At 30.8% G+C, this 20314-nt stretch overlaps 1 protein-coding gene across 1 annotated transcript in view; it reads right to left on the bottom strand.

The window, feature by feature from the left end:
* Positions 1–20314, bottom strand: part of LOC129218860 (homeobox protein Nkx-2.5-like) — a 99620-nt gene that overhangs the window by 15283 nt on the left and 64023 nt on the right. The window lies entirely within an intron of this gene.

Below are 20314 nucleotides of genomic sequence, written 5' to 3'. Positions count from 1 at the left end.
AATCAGTTGTCTGATAATAGTGTAAGTTATAATTTAAGCATATTAAATATTCTGTTTACACAAGGTTGACCAAATATTACGTTGTTTTTTTCCGCAAATGATTCACTTTCAGGAGTAATGTACATTGTACAATTTTTGAGATTTTAGCTTCATAATCGGTTGCTTTAACTAAACTAACTTAATTAAAAGATGTAGGAGACTGTGGGACAAAGTGAAATAGTTGATATAGCTTATCTTTTTCAAAATGAACAAATATGCTTTGAAAATTTCAGTACATTAAGAAAAAACAATGTATTTGAAAATAAAACTAACATTGAAACATATTTTATTTTTGGTAGTATATTTGTCCCCCCCCCCCTCTTGTTCACCTTTTCTTAATGGGGCAAAGTAAAAAATCAAATATTTTTTCAATGAAACATTTTCAGTTTGATTATTAAAACTATTTTCTATCAAATGAATGAGTGAATAAAATAATGAATTAATAAAGAAATATAACTAAACAATAAACGAATGAATAAATTCATTAATCAATGCAGGAGAAAAAATAAATATGTGTATAAGAAAATAAGTGAACAGAATTATTAAATGAAGGAATGCAAATGAATTAATTAAAGGAATACGTAATTTAAAACAGGAATACGTAAGTAATTTACTTAATACTTGAATAAGTAAGCGAAATTAACTATTTCACTTTGCCCATTGCCCATCCATTTTATCCCACATGCACATGACGAATTACACATAAAAAAATTTTTTAAGTTCAAATTAAATTAATATTAAGTAAATGAATACTACACCGAATATTTGCGGATCTCAATTAATATTTAAAATGTTTATAACAAGAGCTTTATTATTTTATAATAAGAATATAATTTTTGACTTATTACAAAATATTACATTATGAGTGTCAGTTTTTGAAAATTGCTTGTAGTATGACATGATTCGATATTCAGCGGTAACTTTTGCCTCACTGGAATAGACTACATAGTTTCTACATAGTTAAAATATTACCAGATTGGTGACGATAAAAACAGAGTAAATATTTCACCGTTTCATTTTGCCTCGCTGTTTCACTTTGCTCCAGATTCCTCTACTAGCCGACAGAATGATTAGAAGTTATATTAATCTTAAGATTGAGTCACTGGGTAAATTTCAGAGGAACTGAAAATAATCTTGTTTGGATTACAGAAGCAGTAATAACATTAAAAAATTCGTTGTGATTAATTAAACTGTTCAATGCTTACAACGACAACGTTGCGTCTACGATCTCTTAAATGCCTTTTTGTCGTTTGCTTCTTAATAACTATTAAATACTAACATTTTTGCTTAATATTATATATATGTCTCAAATGTGACTTAATTTTGGTCCCAATTATTTTTATTTACCCTTAAAATATGAAGGAAAGTTGAAGAGTATACTAGATAGACTTTTTTCATTGATTATTTTTAGCGTAGTTGAATTCAGCACTCAGCATGCTTGCTAATCTCTGCATTATTATTCTTTAAGACAATGTCATTAAATTCATGTGACACATAGTTTTAAAATTTTGATTATTTTCTCACTTCACTTGACTTCAGTAAGTCATCCTTATGATGCGAGTCATTTCTCGTGACAAGATATGGATCCCAAAAGTACACAGATTCATTTTTGTTCAAGTAACAAGACATTAATCAACACTGAGCAAACGCAAACACAGTGAACAAATGGTGATAACAACATTATCAGAGCGAATATATAATCATGGCTGTACGATATCTCAAATTATCAGGATCATATTCTTCAGATTTCAAAATTTTCTCCTTAATCGCCTTTTTTTTTATTACGAAACGAAGAAGGGTCGAGAATTTCTTAAAGGAGGAAAAAGTAGCATCTTAGTAATTTCCTTGGCAATCATACAATAGAAACAAACAAGACAAAAGATAAAAAAAATATCATTGATCATTTCTTAGCTTCCCTTTTTGCAAACAAAGGCACGCGTCTGATTGTTTTTTTTTTTTTTTTTTTTTGCTTTTTTTTTTTGTCTTCTTTCGTAAAATTTGAAGGAGTTAGGGGTTATTTTGTTAGATCTTAAGAGGAATTGATGATGCTAAGTGCTTTAGAAGTGTTTTATCCCAATCCGTAACAAGGTAATAAATAAGACCTGATAATATGATTTGCATTCAAAGCAAATACTGCGTGAAGCGAAAAAAAAAAAAAGGAAGAAAAAATCTATCACTTCTTCTTGTTCTTTTAAATACTTTTTTCTTATTTGTGATTCTCTCAAGTAAATAAACATTAAAAAGTGCGTAAATGTTAAGTTCTCAGTCACTTTGTGTATTTTATTTCTTATCAGCCTTTTTTCCTTTGTTTTCCTACCTCTTTTACTGAAAAGTATCAAGTCATGGAGCTTATTCGTCTTGGATGCGTTTACCTTTAAGTTATACCAAGATATCAACTATTATATTAAAAAGTAATGTTTTTTGTTGGTTTTCATAGATGTGGGTATTAAAAGAAGGGTGTTATACCACCTTAATTTTTAATGAATGTATGTATTTGTTATGTATATGCAAAGATATTTTGCTTTTTCGGGGCTCTGTTCTGCTATTTGTAGGTGTAATGATAAGTCAGGGAAAATTTTCAAAATGTTTCCTAAAAAGAAAGGCTTTTAGCTGAGTTATTTCTTCATAAAAACTTAAAAATAAAAGCTTTTATGAGATCAAAGAAGGGGTTAGTTATATGGGTTATAGGGGTATAATTATATGGGTATTATTTTATGAGTATTGTTATAATTATATGGGTAATAGTCAATTAAGAATGGGTTAACTATATGAGTTTTAACTGAATAAATATACAACCTATATTGAGTGAAACATCTGGTGCAAAACTCCGCTTCAGAAAAAATGTTTCTATGTTCCCACAAAGAAGAGACTCCCGAAGAGAATATAAACAAACCTGTTTCCTGCCGTAAAATTTAAATTTCAATGAGTTGGTTTTAAACAATAATCTTCTCAACTTTGTTCTGTTGGTAAAAGCTTGTCTGTTGCTTTTCTTAGAGACAATCTAAAACCGCTTAAATAAATAATAACTACTGTTCAAACCTACTTAATGAAATACTGATTGAACATTAAATGTAAAAATGGTTAACAATTTGGATCGTAGCCATACAGATAGGCATTTGTACTGAAGCAACATTTTAAAACCTCAAAATTTGAAAAGTAAGATGCTCAATCAAGCAATAAAAATAAAATAAATAACAGGAATATGGTTTTCTTCAAGCTCAGTTTTTTACGAATTAGAAGAATTTTTAAAAATATGCTCCAACATATTTGGTCTACTGTATGTTTCCCAACTTAGCATGCATTTTTCCTTCCTGTCAATGAAATGTTTCCTCTAAAATTGAGAGACTAAAAGCGACATTTCAAAAATGCATTTAAATTCTTTATTGTGTCCGCGTTGGACAAGACACTATTTCAACTCTTTCAACTATGAAAGTAATTTATTATGACATATATAAAAATGAAGTAAAGAGCTTTGGGGTTTTACATCCACTAAATTAACTTATTGAAGAACAAGAATTTGAAATCTTTTGCTAAGATATTTATTATGAATTTGATGTATTTGCTCGTATTTTGAAAAGAAAGTCTTTTTAACGCTGTTTGAAAGCTTAAAGTTTGTAAATTAAAATTTACTTGCTTTAAGGTTGTTTACATACTAGTCTTTTATTTGTATTAATGTTTTATTGAGGTTAACTTTTTATTTATTGTTATACATTTATGCGTTACAATTTCCATCAAATTTTGCGGACATGTAATCTTTTTTAATAGTATTTATTCGTTACAAAAAATAAATAAATAAATAAAATAAACTGCTTCTTAAAAAACGAATATTGCATACTGGGTCTCTGAATTATTAGGAAATCAATCTTTAGTTGCGGGAAACGGTGTTATAGAACGAGAGAAAAAAAGCTTTATTGTAATCTATATATATATATAAAACGCTTATGCGTGGCGCAAAACGAGCCTTTATTTCTTTCTCTCCGTTGGCAACGATCCCCTTTGTTTACGATCGTTGTTTACAAGTGCTGCAACTCGCTTCTAGCGTTAGATGTCTAGCGTTAGAATTTTGATTTTTGAATGAGTGTAATGAGTGTTTTTGATCATTTGAATATAATTTACAAAGAAAAGAGCAGTGTGCTTGGGAGTCTTCAGATGAAAGATTTAAACACTGATCGGTAAAAAATGCTGCCGATAGGATTAGGCGCGCAAATGCACGTCGTGAACCGCGAATTGCAAATCGAGTGAGTTCTGTAAGTGGTTTCAAACATATTTCCGGTATAATCATGCACTTTACTGGAGAAAAGAGTTGAAATAACAGTGATAGTAATGAAACTGGAGGAAAATATTATTTTATTTTTTAAAAAAATGCTAATAATAACACTGATACTTATCCTCGAATACCACTTATTTTATCCGATAGTAACGTGCCTTTTAAATTCAAACGTGAACAATTTCCTGTTAGATTAGCCTTCCTAATGACTATAAATAACGCACAGGGTCGAACTTTTGATACATTTTTTTTAGATTTGACAAAACCACTTTTCAGTCATAGACATGTCATATGTAAGGCATTCAAGAGTCATAGTATCTGAAAACCCAGAAATTTGCTATCGTGTATGCAGAGAAGTATTATGATTTTCTTCTTTTTTTAAAAAATAGTTTGCAAAGTTAATGTTGATGTCAAAAGGTTTTTCCCTTAACCATATTGCTTACAAAAAATAAAGTTCCCTACTTACCAGGGCTGCAGTGTCGGAGGAAAAATGTCCTACTCTGACTACAAGATTTTTAGAGACTCCAACTCCTTTACCCAAAATTAGTCCGACTCCGCAAATATTGGCAGAGTTGCGAATTTTGAGAGAAAATTACCGACTCCGTCTCTTGAAATTTTAAACCTTTGACTCTGACTCCGTTACCATAAAACCAGTCCGACTTCACAGCCCTGCTATAGCTTACCACGAAAAAAAGGTGGATGACCTCAATGCAAAGACATCATTTGTGATAGGTTGTTTGTTATTATTTTGGAATAGATAGGATTAATGAGACCATGTCTCTTACTATTTGGTGCTTTCTGGAAGATTCTACCTATTACAAATGATGCAAATAATGTTTCCCTTCAAGGTCATCCGCCTTCTTTTCGTGGTCAAGCTTAACTAATTGCACCCTGTAAATACTGAAGTTTTTTTTCCAACCACATTTTTTTATATACAGTGAAGCTTATACGTTTTTGAAGGGATTATGAAAAAAGCGTACAAATGAAAAAATTTATAATTGGTAAAGAAAATGTATATTAGACCCTCTAGCGACAATTTAGAAGATGTATAATTAATGAAAACGAATAGAAGAGAAACCTATAAACCGTGCTTCACTGTATTATGTTATTCCACATAGACTAAATGAATTTATTGGACAACTCTCACTGCCGAAACATGTCACTTAGTTTTGTAATGCATTGAAGTTAAGAACTGAACAACAATGGCAAAAGTAAAGCAACAAATTGAATCGTGAAGACCTGAAGAGCGAAACATTTCACATACTTTTGCAATGGCATTGAAGTTAAGAACTGAACCACAATGGCAAAGTAAAGCAACAAATTGAATCATGAAACCTGATTTTACTGCTAATATGTTTTCACAAAATCATTTTGACCCTCTGCTTTATTTATAGTCATTAGGAAGGCTAATCTAACGGAAAATTGTTTACGTTTGAATTTAAAAGGCACGTTGCTATAGAATAAAATAAATGGTATCCGAGGTATGACAAATATTAGTGTTATATAGTAATCAATAATTTTTTTGTGCTACAATAATATTTTTCTCCAGTTTTATAATTATCAGTCTTAGGTCAACCCTTTTTCTCCAGTAAAGTGCATGATCAATCCGTAAATGTATTCGGAAACACTTGCGGAATTCTCTCGATTTGAAGATGGTGTGCATTTGTGCACCTTAGCGTATCGGCAGCATTTCTGACCAATCTGCGTTCAGATCTTTCTTCTAAAGACTCCGTAGCCCACTGCTCTCTTCTTCGTAAATTATATTCAAGTGCTCTGAAGCCCAGAGGCTCAGTGGTAGCCCGTTCACGCTGCAGGTCCGGGTTCGATCTCAGGGTTGGGCATGATTGATTCAGCTGTTCATGTCTTCAGTGGGTCGCTAAAATAAGTACCAAGTATGCTTGGGAACTAAAACCTGGGGGTTCCGCGTTAGGCTGACCTCTTAACCGGAACATCTGCCTCGCACCCCAGAGCCCTTGGTCAGAAGGAGTGGGATGGGTACAGTAGGCCTTGGCCCCCATAAGCTGTCGTGCCACTGGATTTGGTTTCTTGACTCTTAAAACACTCATTCTAACATTTTTTTTACTAAATCACTGCTTTCAGAGAATGTCAGAAGTTGCTTGCTTTTTACAACTGTTAGACATTTTAAGACATATACATACACATATTTTGACACTGAACATAGTATAGGTAATGACCATGAAATGTTTTTAAGTGTGTTAACATCGTAAAGTTTTTTTCACTGCAATTTCTTTTGCATTCCGTAAATGTAGGAAACAAAGATTACATTATGTTTGTAATTTTAGTACAAAAATGTTCCTTTGTATACTTCTCTCAAAAGATAATGGAATTGCAAACTTTTGCTTTATAATAATCCAATGCACGAGTTGCATGTCAAAGTAATTGTCTCCTTTTAAATGTATGAAAATTTTAAGTATTATGATATCCATATTAAAAAGAAAAACTACCTTTTTTTTTAAATACAGATAAAGCTAGACCAATATTTGGTGACCGGTGAGCGAGTGTAGCGAGCTCGTATCGCGAAGCGATCCGAAGCGTTAGCGAGCAGGGGGCGATAGCCCCCTAGTTGTGAAAAATATGTATACAATTTTTGAAGCTAATTTGTTCCATTTTACAATTGCAGTTAAATGTAACCTACTATTCATATAAATAAAACTTTTTATTTCCCTTCCTCTTGTTTTGCAAAATCGTGCTTTTCAAATTGTTATTAAAAATTTTGTTGTTTCCTTTTTAAACAAAAATGATTCACTTAAATACCTTTTCTTTAATGATTGTCATTAAGGTAACAAAACTTTATGAATAATATTATGAATTATAGCTATAAAAGGAGTTAAAAGGGCACTAAATTAAGTAATCCGAGAAGGTAAAAATTTGGTGCAAACTTAAAATTACATAATTTTACTTCAACTTAGTATTCACATTCAAACTAAGAATTAAATTATAGATACTAAGCAGTGCAATGATGCTCATTAAAAAAAGTACTATACCTTAAAATGGTACAGTATGTCACAAAAAAAGTTGTATATGTTCCGTGAAAATTTTTAATAATACATAATTTGAAACTGAGCAAGGTAAACGTTTTTGCCATTACACATAGGTCAGTTCTCTCAATCTTACAGTACAATTCAAAAACGACTTTTGCATAATTTTTGTCCTAAAGTGCATTTGCTAAACAGGGATATTTCAGTCATTACAATAATAAGCTACAGTAGAGAACCAATTATCCGGGAAGTTCGGGACCATAGCTATCCCGGATATCTGAATTTCCCGGTTTTCTGGATTGCTAAAAAGAGCTTTGGGCCGATTGTTTATAAAACTTAAATTACTATAATAAATAGTAATATGTACCGAAATAAGAAGAAAACAGTTCAGAAATGCTTATCAATATCGAAACATTAAAAACTACTAGTGAGAGAATAATGTTTAATAAGACCTGAGACCCTCACACTCATTTTGAAAAGGAGAGAAAAACACCAATTTTCGATGTTTTAAAATGAAAGAGAATGAAGGGAAGATCAAGAAACTAGTTTTTGAACTTAAATGTGCGATTCTTCTACGCTAGTGTATGAGAGAATTTGTTTTCATGAAAGCGTTTTTTTTTTTTTTTTTTTTTTTTTTTTTTTTCACTTTATTGTAAAGGTTTGGCGTCAGCGATTATTGATAACTATTGCTTTTGCATTAAGTTAATACCAACTGAAATTTAACTTGTGAGTTCTTGCAGTCTTTTTACAGTCTTGCGTTTAACGATTTCTAGATTCCACCATCAACTATCCGGAAAATTCCAGAATCGCGGCGTTTCACGCGCTTTTGCGACGTCACTTCCGCTCTAAACGGTTTTAATTAAAGGCCACTCAATAAAATATTGCATTATAATGTGACAATATTTAGTTTTTAGTTGGAATAAAACACAAAAATTTCAGACTTACGTGTGTACTTTTTAGTTCAAGAAAATATTCCGGAAATTTTCCCCTGCGTTAAAGACAACGCTTTGAAGTTCATTTTTGTAAACATTTTCCCGAGTTATAGATGCGTCATATGGTATTTATTAAAAAACTGCTCATTTTCTTTTAGATATTTCGAAAAAAATGCTTAGTTTTTCAAAAATTGCCGAAAATGCGTTTTTTTAAAAAATGGTGCGAAAATCGGCAAAAGGTTGCCGGTTTTCTGGTTTCCCGGTTTTTTGGTTCCCGGATAAAAGGTTCTGTACTGTATTCAATGGAAGCGTGGCATAAACTTGAAATAAATTACCATTGTTCTAAAAGAAAACAATTGTTTCATTGATTATTGAAAGTATTTGCAAGCATTTTTGAAAAGTTTTAACATTTTTTTTATTTTTAATTTTTACTTCATAGAGTTTATAATCTTAAGTTTTGAAATTTGACAAAAGTTATACATATTTTTTACTCGGTACCTTTTTAGTGAAAGTACGTAACATTACAATCATTTACGCTAACTTTGTAACAGTAAAATAACTTTGCACCTTTCATATTTTTTAGCGTAGTTCTATAGTTGACTTCAAAAGGAACTGTAGAAGACTCGATGCTGCATTTTACTGCCGAGGTTATAATATCAGTTCTGAACTTTTTATTTTTCCAATTTAAATGGCAACACTATACACAGCTAACTCTATATCCTCCAATAATTCTGAAGTTACTCTTAGAAAGCTTCCCTTGAACGATGTTTTAAAGTTGTAGAAATCTAATCCTACATCGTAATAATCTATGAATAAAATAAATTTTAGAAACTATGTGACGATATGAAATAAAAATGGGGAGTTTTTCCAAATTTAAAAATTTATTCTTCAGGCATTACCCCCCTTTTTTTTGAATAACTTAATTTACATCACATTTCTCACATGGTTTTAAGTTACCCTATAAGCGAACTGCATTAGTAATTCAATTTTTATGATTATTATAATTATTTATTTCTTAACTTGGGATCACTACAAACTATTTTAGGAATGATTTTGTATTTTAATGCAATAAATGCAATACCTCTATTAAAATTTCAGTATTGTGGCTGAAAATAGAAAAATGAAGGATCAAAATTAACTTGATTGACTGCGTATTATATGCTCCTCGTAAAACGTTGGTTGCCATTGAAGTTCTTTACGTCTTAACGCGTTATTCATTAAAAATGGGAGTCACAAAATCTAAACTAAGGTATGAATAATTATTAGATTTAACTAAAAATATATCTATTTTCAATTCGTTGGGGCAATATTCCAGCCTTTTTTCAGAATAAGTGAGAAACATCGCTGTGACTCGCATACTTCCAAATTAAATTACATACATTTGTTTCAGGGATACCAGGAGTCCCTTTGTCAATGCTTGAAGAGGTGAGCTTAGGGATGTGAATATATCCTAAAGTCGAGATATTTATGCATTGATGAAGGGATTTCTTGTATTTCTCTTCAACGTGATGGGTATACAATTTATTTTGAAGACTTGAACATCACAACAGTTTTTCTCTTATTCATTTTAAGGGTAATAAAAGGGCTATTGACTTACATCTGATTTAATACTTATTTTTTATTGAATCCATAAAAAACCATGTTACATCAAATGCGAATAATAGTATAATTGCATTACAGGCAGGGGTGTTCCCATAGAATATACTCCATGTACACCGTATACTCTCAAACATTTTTTAGAAATATAGCATGTACCCTTAAGCTTAAAAAATTTTCATATTATGATGTAGTAGTATGTTATATGATCACATGCACATTTTGTGCGTAATGGATTACTGGGAGTATATCCTCAGAAAAATTGATTGAAACATCACTGATTACAGGCTAATGTTTAGCGAATATATAAATGATGTAAATGTTAAGCAAACTATACTTAAATCAGTTATAAATTTATTTTAAATGTGTCTTTTTTTTATAATGAGAACAAGCGTTCATACACTGACTGTAAAAAAAATAAATGCTAACAGCAGTTAGATAAATATTAAAATAATGAATGAAGTATTTCCAGAACTCATCCATTGAGTATGAAAACAAAAATGTATTTATTTTTTCTTTTTGCTTCAATTCTCTTTTTAAAAATAAATCATTTGACTTGAACTTCCAAGAAGAAAATAGAATTCCAAATGTCTGAAATTCTCTGAAAGTGAATCAGAAATATTTCAGATATCATTACAATTTCACTTAAATTTTTTATACTGCCGTGGGCAGGTAAACAGCAGTAATTGTAAATTCTTCATTTTTCTTTCTTTCTTTCTTTTCTTTCTTTCTTTCTTTCTTTTTTTTTTTTTTTTTTTTTTTGCATTTGTCATCTATTGATCTATTGTACACTAACTTTATTGTAAAATCTTGCTCATTTGGTTTTCGCTGAAAAAACCCTCGAAAAAGACGTCTAATTCCAACATTTCCTTACTGTTAGTATTGATTCTAAAACGCGTTTCTTCAAATATCTCGAAAACTCATTTTCTGCAGATACTGCCGTTTACCTTCTTACGGCAGTATAGTTCTATGAAATAATTTAATGATTTGGCTGTACGTATTAGGCTCAAATTATCTCCAACTGAAACCAAACGGAAAAGTGTTATTTACCCAATACGGGAAAGATATTTCCGAAGAAAAATAATAAATAATTTTTCCAAGTTTTATTTATGGCTACCCGAGTAATGTCTAGCGACTGTTTGACTTCAAAAACTTCTATGCAATGAACTTATAACACGATAATGTGTGTCACAAATGAAAAATAAATATTGAGAAGAAAACGAAACAAAATGATCTTGCTTAAAATCTAATTAATCGGTACGAAAAAGATTGGACCGCTAAATTATAACTGATAATCACTTAAATTAAAAGCAGCTTGCCGACGGAAATTACGAAAAAAAAAAAAAAAACTTTCATAAGTCCTATAACTGTACCCTTTATTTCAGAAAGGGCACTGGTTACACTAGTTTCGAAATCGGTGTTTTGATAAAATATGCATGTTTGGAGTAGGCTCATGATGTTTCAAAATGTCCCATTTCTCCATTCATTGGCATTGACTTAAGAAAATCTTTAAAAGAAAGATCCTGAAAATTAAACAGATTATTTATATTTAATGTAAAATTCGGAAGGTGCGATCATTCAAAAAAAAAATCGATTTTATTGTTCAAATTTCATTTGTGAAATATCTGAGATTACGTTTCGCTCCCAGCCCGACTGCCAAGGATTGACCCGCGGTATTTGGCGCACTGTAACGCGCCTCAGAAACTTTCCGCGCAGGACTCAATTGCTTCGACGAGACAGTTGATGTCCCGTGAACTGTCGCTCTGAATTTCGGGGGAATCTACACGTGACAGCGGCGATGTATTTGCTACCTCAGAGACGATGTCAATCTAGTAGGACTTTGAAAACTACTTGTTGCGGTCAGAAATGCGATGCGAATTCGGTAGAAACTAAGTAATATGAAACAGTACGAGTAATTTTCTCAATACGTTAACTTTTGCGTCCTAATTCTGCATCTTTCAACTTAATATTTATTTTCATTATTTAATGACATATTTTATTTGAAATACTCACTAAGAGTATTAACAATGTGTATCAGCCGTATTTTGCATTTAAATTTTATTTAAAAATAAAATGAAGGTGAAATGTCATTTCTGTACCCTGTCCTTAATACGAATTCCTCAACTAGTAATGAGTTGAGTAAATTACTGTTCTATGAAAGAGCTACAAAAACTAATGCGTATGCATTACGATATAGTGACCACCACTTCAATGAATCACGTTTATAATAAACTGTTTTGATTCCATAAAGCGTCTAATTCAATAAGGCTGGATTTTGTACTGTTTCTGGCTATTTGATTCATTAAAGCGGTTGATTCAATTAACCACTGATTTAACTAACCGGCGTTCACTGTAGTATAGCTGTCTACTCTTGAATGTACCATATTAATAATTTTAACATTATTTATAAATTTTGTTATCCACATCATTTTGCATGTGTCCCCAGGTTTTGTGCAAATACTGCCTCAAGTAGAAAAAGGGTAATAAAGTGTTATGAGTTGCACGAATTGATTATGAAATAACGTGTAGCGTACGAAGAATGTTTTTCTCTCCAGAAAAGTAGCATTTAAATGAAGTAAAACATCTTCTAAGATCTGTGAGCCTTATTTTATCTTAAAAAATCCACGCGAGACTTGATTCAATATCATCTCTGTCCTCCTAGTTGTCTTTTGAGAAATTCAAAGTAATTAGTAAAAAGAAAAGTTGGTTTGGATAATAAGATGCTTTTATAAAATATAATAGTTCATTTAAAGAAATGAAAAAGTTTTTCACCTGTAAAAGCTAGCAAAAGCTATTGTTTTCTGTCCCTGTCATCTCTGTCTCATATTTTAAAGGTAGTTTCAGGTAAAAGTACTTACCGAACGATTTAGGTGCTTTTAGTTCGTTTGATTTATTTGGTCATGTTATTTTTTAAGCTCCTTTGTCGAGTTTTAACTGTAATAAAATTAGAACATTATTAAGTCTTTAATAAGATAAAACAAAAATGTGTGTTCATGAAAACGAAACTGTGTGTCAGATAAATATGCCAATTGGGTCAAGTTCCTTCCGCTCTTTTACCATAGACAATTTAGATAAAATAAACAAGATAGAAATGCAAAAGTGATGTGTAATATATTAAAGAATATAATGGCTGAAAACACAGAAAAAGGAACTTTTTTGTAATGTCTGCTACTGTACACAAAAATTGCATTTTAAATTAGCAAATATTTTTATACAAAAACGCCATGTCTTTATTTGAATAACGTAGTCCTATACTTAAAGCAATACAAAAGCATAAGTGATATATAAATGTTGAAATGTAAACGATTTAAGAATTCTTATGAATAGAAAATTTGAAGTATTTCTTCAAAATTCTAGACATAAAGGATTCTTAGAAAAATTATGAAACATGTTTCAAATGATATACATTTTTTCTTTTTTATTATTAATTAATTAAATACAAGTTTTAAAACATCTTCATGAGTTTCCGAAGCAGTAGTTAGTTAGCAGCAGTTAAGAAACTACTGACGTTTTTCCATGCAATTTAAATTGAAAACTCATTAAATTTTAATTTTGAAATATTTTTTTTTCGTAGCTGATCATTGTCTTGTATACTAAAATGTCTTGTTTTTATATAGAAATTCATAACTGTGGACACATAATAAGATGAGTTTTTCATATTCTTGTAACTAGCAAAAGTTAACGTGTTGAGAAAAGACCCATACATATGTGACGGGCGACGGCCAATTATTTTTTCAATGAAAAAATAATATATACTTAGCATTTTTTTTTCCTGCGAGCAAAAAAAAAAAGAAAGTTTTGATTGAAAAAGAAGCGGTTTTACTCCTGACTACTACAGAATATAAATGTTGACACAAATTTAAGGAAGAAACATATCTAAACTGCGAATTTGTGTTCATAAATCACTCATTTTCAGTTCAAAAAAAAAAATATTTGTTGAGTTTCTAGGTAACTCCATGATTTTTTTTTTTTTTTTTAAGTTAGCATACTTGATTTCTCATGAAGTTGGGAGTCGGAAACACTAGAATTTGACCCCTTTGAAATTAATATATTTGCTTCAAACTAAATAACAACTGTTTTTTTTTTTTTTCATTATTATTATCATTATTATTTTTAATGTCATTAAAGAGACAATCGCTGTTTGTTTTCTTTCATTAAACCCTAAACCTATCTTTCTAAAGTAAATTAGCAATACAAGAAAAACCCATGGCAAATTTATCAAAATTAAATCGATTGTTTGTATTGTTAATTGTTTCATAAACCTAAAAGTAATACAAAAAGGTGAAATAAAAAAGTTATCAAAAATTGTATACATGCATTTGAATATACATAATTAACTAGTGAGGTATAATGGTGCTTATTATTGTTCTAGGAAAGGCAAAGGATTTTTTTTTTTCTTTGTAAAAAATATCCCTTTATGGTAAAATTTCGTCAACACCTAAGATATGTTTAAAATTTAAATGAGAAAACTGGTGATATATTTTAAGAAATTTTCAATTGAACAGAGCTAGAGAAGTATTTCTAAGATTTTTTTTTAATTCTTATTGTTTCAATGATTTTGCTTTCTAATTAGATTGTATTCATTTAAAACTATACTTTTCCTATTCCGAGCCGGCCCCTCCCAAGGGCTGGGTCCCTAGTTTCCGACTTGGCTGACATGGCCTCTAGTCGGCCCGGAACTTCAAGTTGCGTATGTGAAACATCGTTGTCTCTATTAATCGACACTCATTTTCAATGAATCAGTAAGCCTTGTTCCCCTTTTTGGGAGTTGGAAATTCAGCGCCTTTGACCGCCTTGATTCCCTAGTATTTAATTTTCAAAGCTAATTGGTTGTCCCCAAAGGTGAATTTGATCTTTACAAAAGTCCTTTGATCCATTTTTATGTGTTTCTCTTTTTCATTTTTTCTTTAGAGAGGTGGGAGTTCAAAACATTTTCTCGAACTGGTCACGATGAAAAAAAAATATATATATAAATAATGTTGAAACAGAAAAAAAAAATATATCCATTATTTATTTTCTGCTTAACTTAAGCGGCTTTTGAATATGAGAATCCTTTTTCTCTCCGATGATAGGGTTTGCAACCGCCCGGGCAGTCGAAAAATACCACCCTCTAATACATCGAATCACCCGCAATTATGATTATAAATTATTTAAACATATAAATACAGATTATGTTTTATTTAAAGAAATATTTTAAATTATGATTTTTAAAACGACAAATTTTAAAGTACAATTGTAAAGAAAAATTAATTCTCATGTCAGCTTTGACGAGTCGAATAAATTGCTTAAAACGGAATAATCTATATTCTTCAGCTGAGAATTAAGAGTGATACGAAAAATTTTAAGTATTTTTGTGATATACTAAATTCTATTAAGATATCCTTTTGCTCTGCGCAATGAGGAAATACCTCTCTTCTGAGCAAAAAGTTCTGTAATTTAGCAATTACCTTCCCATTTTTTTTCATTTCCCCAGGAAATAATTGCTGCCAATAAGCTCTAACCTCGCAGTTTGAATTAGTTCAAATGCGCCTCATTTTCTTTTTATGCAATACGCTACGAGTCAAGAAAGATATAACTGGAAGAGATTCCGTTAAAAAAAATCCGATGTGATCATGTTTTTGATTTTAAAATTTTGTTTTGTTTTTAACGACCAGTAGACTCTCTACTTAATTAAGTACAGTGGTAATTTATATGCAATATTTTCAAAAGTTGCTTTGCTTAAATATACAAAAAATGTTCAATTTTTTGGATAAAAGGCTTTCGTTTATTTTTTCTTCACCCTTCCTCTTTATTATAATGAAGTGAAAAAAAAAGCACCTTCCCTACAAGTTAACCCTTATATAAAATAAGGTATGACTCAGAAAATATATAACACGTCGAGATTCTGTTAAAAAAAAAACAAACCAAAAAAAGAAAAAAAATCTGATGTGATCGATTTTCTTATTTGCTCGTGATCGGGTTACCAATTTTGTTACATTTTTAGGCACTTCCTAGTAGACTCCCTGCCTCATTAACTACATTGATATTTTCTATGAAATAATTAAGTCATATAACAATGATATAATAATATTCCTTAAAATTCTCTTCTCAAAACAAAAGAGGCTCAATTTTTTAAATAAAAGGCTTTTTTTTCTTCTTCCTTTTTTTCATGCTTTAATGCAGAAAAAAATGGCAGCCCTTACAAGCATGTCGCTGTGGACTGTAGCCCAATTAGACCGTACATAACATCACTGCTTATCATAGACTACTTGAACTATCACGGCTTAAATTTCCCCACGCACGAGCACATGTTCCAACCACGATGCGGGTACGGAAGAGCAACGGGAGGATGGTTGAGGAAGGAACGAACTCCATCGGAGAAAGTCCCCTATTCGTATTTTTTCCCGGTGAGCCAACTTTCTCTGCGGGAAAACGGACGGACTCAAGTAGAGAAGTAATAACTGAATTTGTAACAAAACAGAAAAAGAAAAACACAGTAGCCTCGCAATACGAATTAGACGACGCCTGATTTCGAAGAGATGCAAAAATAACTTGCCCTGGCACTTACCAATTAAAACGAGAATTTAAAATTTGCAAGAAATAAGCATTTTTACTGCAGTTGTTGCCGCAGAAAAGATTGTGAACCAATGGTGCACACAGAATTTTTTCATTCAAAAAGAAAATAATTGAATTAATAAATTCGCATTAGTTAGCCAATTAACAAACACTTAAACAAGTAGCATAACGAATACTTAATTAAATTACCAGAAAACACAATTAATTTATGTGCAATTTACTTTTTCATTATTCAAAATTAAAACAGGCCAATTATTTGTGAGAGACCGAGAATCTTCTTTCACTACTATAATATTTTGTTTTTCATCTTCATGTACGAGTTTCACAAAAGACAATAATGTAACTTGTTTTCTTTTATAATTTCGATGACTCATTTATACTAATGTTTGCGTTTTAAAGTATCAAATGATTAAGAAATGAAAAGCGAGAATAAACTGAATGTTTCTTTCTGATGAAAGATAAATAAAATACTAAAATATTACATGTAAAAAATTAATAATTTAAAAGGAAGAAAAAATGATTTTCAGCCGATATTTATCAAGATTTTCTTCAGTATTTTCTTTCACTATGATTTACAAAATTAGTAATGATTTTTTTTTTTTTTTTGTAAATTTTAGAATTGAAATAAGGAAAAGTAAATGATACAATAATAGAGAAAAGCAAGAAAGTAGGGGTTAAACGAGTGAGATTTAAGTACATTTGGGTCTGACTAACTTAAACTAATAAAATGTATGTATAGTGTATAAGATCCAAAGTACTCTCTTCAGAAATCATTTACTCCAGTGAATTAAAAGCAATGGTCAAATTTCAGTTTGCCTAATTTGAGGCCAAGTCTCATAAGAAACAATAAATTACAAAACTAGCTGGTAGCGAAATTGATTCGCGAATTTTATATGCAAAATGATACTGTGAGTCATTTTATAAATAAAATTCAAAAAATATTGATATTTTTATGTTGAGTTGCGGTCAAGCATTGCAAGCACTCTTGGGGGGGGGGGGATTGCCGCATTATCCAAAGTTCATATTAAAGAAATTTTAGAATTTTTGCCACATGAGGCTAACAAGTAAAGTCGTTCATGCTACGCAAAATCATGTTATTGAGATTCTTTCATATAAACTTATTTGTGAGACGGTTTATTGAAATTTAGAGCCCAGGGGCGCAACGAGAAAGGTTAAACCCCTCACTCAATCCTCCGACTTTAATTTATACACATCAGGATTTTTATGAGCAACCCCAAATCCCTGATTTCTCACAGAGTTGTTGTTCAATACGCCTAATTCCGACAATTTTCAGCTAAGATTGAGTTAGTCATGAATTTTGCCCAGGAGAAGCAAAAGCAAACAAGGCAGAAATCTGCAAAAAAAAAAAAAAAAAAAATAAAAATAAAAAGAAAGAAAGAAAAGTGCAGACAAGTTGAGTTAGAAGGAACCTCTTGTTTAGTATACCATGTAACTGACGCAACATTTGGAGAATCTTGTAAGCAATATTGTGTGAAAAAGTAGGCTGCCTTTGGATCTCCTGCATGTGACACATGAAAATAATTTACTGCCGTTTACCTGCCCACGACAGATCTCCGTATCACATGTTAAAATTGAAAAATGAGTCCGATTGTCTGTCACGTGATGGTGGAATGGCCTATTACTCACTTTTCCTCACGTACTACTATGAAGGCAAGCACGCCACACACACACACACACACACACACACACACACACACAATGGCTACAATTAATGACTGTATTAGACCTGAAGTACTTTTTTTCGTATAGTATTTTAAAAGTATAAAGAATACCACACTATACAACTGTAAAATCTGGTGCATTTATGATGGATTTGAACATGAGTCATAAAAAATCCTAAAGCTTTGTCCCTATTAATTTAATGTCTAAATGTCTTTGAATGGTTAATACAAGGTTCATATGCAAAGCATGTGACATTTATTGAAACACATAAAAAAAAATTGTGTCTTTCAATTTCTCATGGTTTATATATATATATATATATATATATATATATATATATATATATATATATATATATATATATATATATATATATATATATATATATATATATATATATATATATATATATATATATATATATATATATATATATATATATATCATTGTGCACCATTTTATTTTTTTTGTACAAGTGAAAACGTGCAAAAAAGATTGAAATTTATTGCTTCTTTCTAAAGGTTTATTAAATGCTTTTTTGCCATGGAAAATGCACTGCACCTCACAGAAAATATGAAAGAAACATTTTATTTGCATGCTATCAAAATTAATTCTACTTGAGTTTTGTTAGATGGTGAAAAGTGACTTTTCTGTAAAGAAAAATTGTAGGGATGGGGGGGGGGGCGAGATTTGTCACTAATGTTCTTCTTTTATTTATTTATTTGTTTCGTCAATTTATTACTATTTTTTTCAGATTCTAAGTCTTTGATATTGTGAAAAGAATGCTTCCTCCCGAAACAGAAAATAATTTAAGGCTACAAACAAAGGAATTATGATGAAATTGAATCTAATTTGGATAACTGTATAGTGAAAGATCAACAGTTAAATATTGGAAAATTATAAGGTTATCAATACGGTTGCAGCAAAGGTACAAGTTTGCACCAATGTGTGTACAAAAGTAAGAACTAAATCTTAGGAGTTGAATGTCGCTAAGTAGAAGTTTACGAAACCATGCAATTCAATTCTCACTCTTGATAGTTGACACAAGGACTCATTAGAGAAACATTTATTTTGACTAGTTTGTGCCTTTAACAAAAGAAACCTAAATGCTTTCACCAGTACACTGAACTTCTCTAAAAATACAAATTTCGTTAAGGTCCTATAATTTCCAATGCTGTAATCTACAAAAAGGAATGAACAGGCTGCAAATTTAACAACTCAAACAGATGATAATTAAAGTACAAAATCATTGGAAGAAGAAAAGTCTAAAGTGATATTGTTTAGTGTTCATAAATTTCTGAACGATTAATTAATAAATAAATACGGCCAGGGACGGATTCAAGGGAGGATCAAAGGGTCAGCTGACCCCCCTGTGAAAAGAATTTTATTATGATTATTTCCAATCTGACTATTACCAATCAGGCTTGAGGGCGCATTGGACCGCCAGCTTATCGGCCCGCGGTCCGATGCGCCCTCAAATCTGAACACCTTTTTATATTTTTTAAATAAAAAAAAATTCCTTATTTTTTTAAAAAAACTATTATCATCACAAACCTGTGCGACTACACTTCACTTTTTTTCTTTTCTTTAAACTCGTAAAGCTGTGTACTATCGCTTTTTTTTTTTATTTTTTTTGCTCCCTTTGGAGTCCAAGGTTGGCGCCATCCTGCGGGACTCAGTCCAGCCCCTGATTTAAGTGGGTTTTAATCTCAATGGTGGGGGGGGGGGGGGGAGCTTTTTTAAGCAGGAGATATATCGCCGGTCAATAAAACTTGAAACCCCTTACAAATACTTCTGGATCCGCCCCTGAATACGGCACTCGAAAATGTTACATATATGGGTAAAATAAATATCAGAAAATTTTTTCGATACCGTACTTTCTTGTCGATCATCATTGGTTGATTTTAAATTGCCTTCGAAAAAAATTTTGTACTTCATGAAAATTATGTCTTCGTGCAGGAAACAATTCATTCCCAAATCATAGTGACATTGAGATAATTAAAAATAAAAATAACAATAATACATTCAAAACAAATTAGAGCCATCGAAATTGAGTTTTATCACCATGCACTTCAAACAATAAAATTCTCAACTTTCAATTTAAATAAATAAAATTTGAGTAATGTAGTCATGTTTCGTATGCTCTATTGATGTATGATGAACTTTATTCTAGTTTTTTTTTAATGCATACTTAAAAGAGGGAAACGAAAAATTTAATAATAGAGATTGATGCTAATTCCGTT

This window comes from Uloborus diversus, chromosome 3, assembly GCF_026930045.1.
Source record: "Uloborus diversus isolate 005 chromosome 3, Udiv.v.3.1, whole genome shotgun sequence".
NCBI classification, from domain to species: domain Eukaryota; kingdom Metazoa; phylum Arthropoda; class Arachnida; order Araneae; family Uloboridae; genus Uloborus; species Uloborus diversus.
Note: the sequence above shows the minus strand (reverse complement) of the source record. Positions and strands in the feature narration are given on the sequence as shown.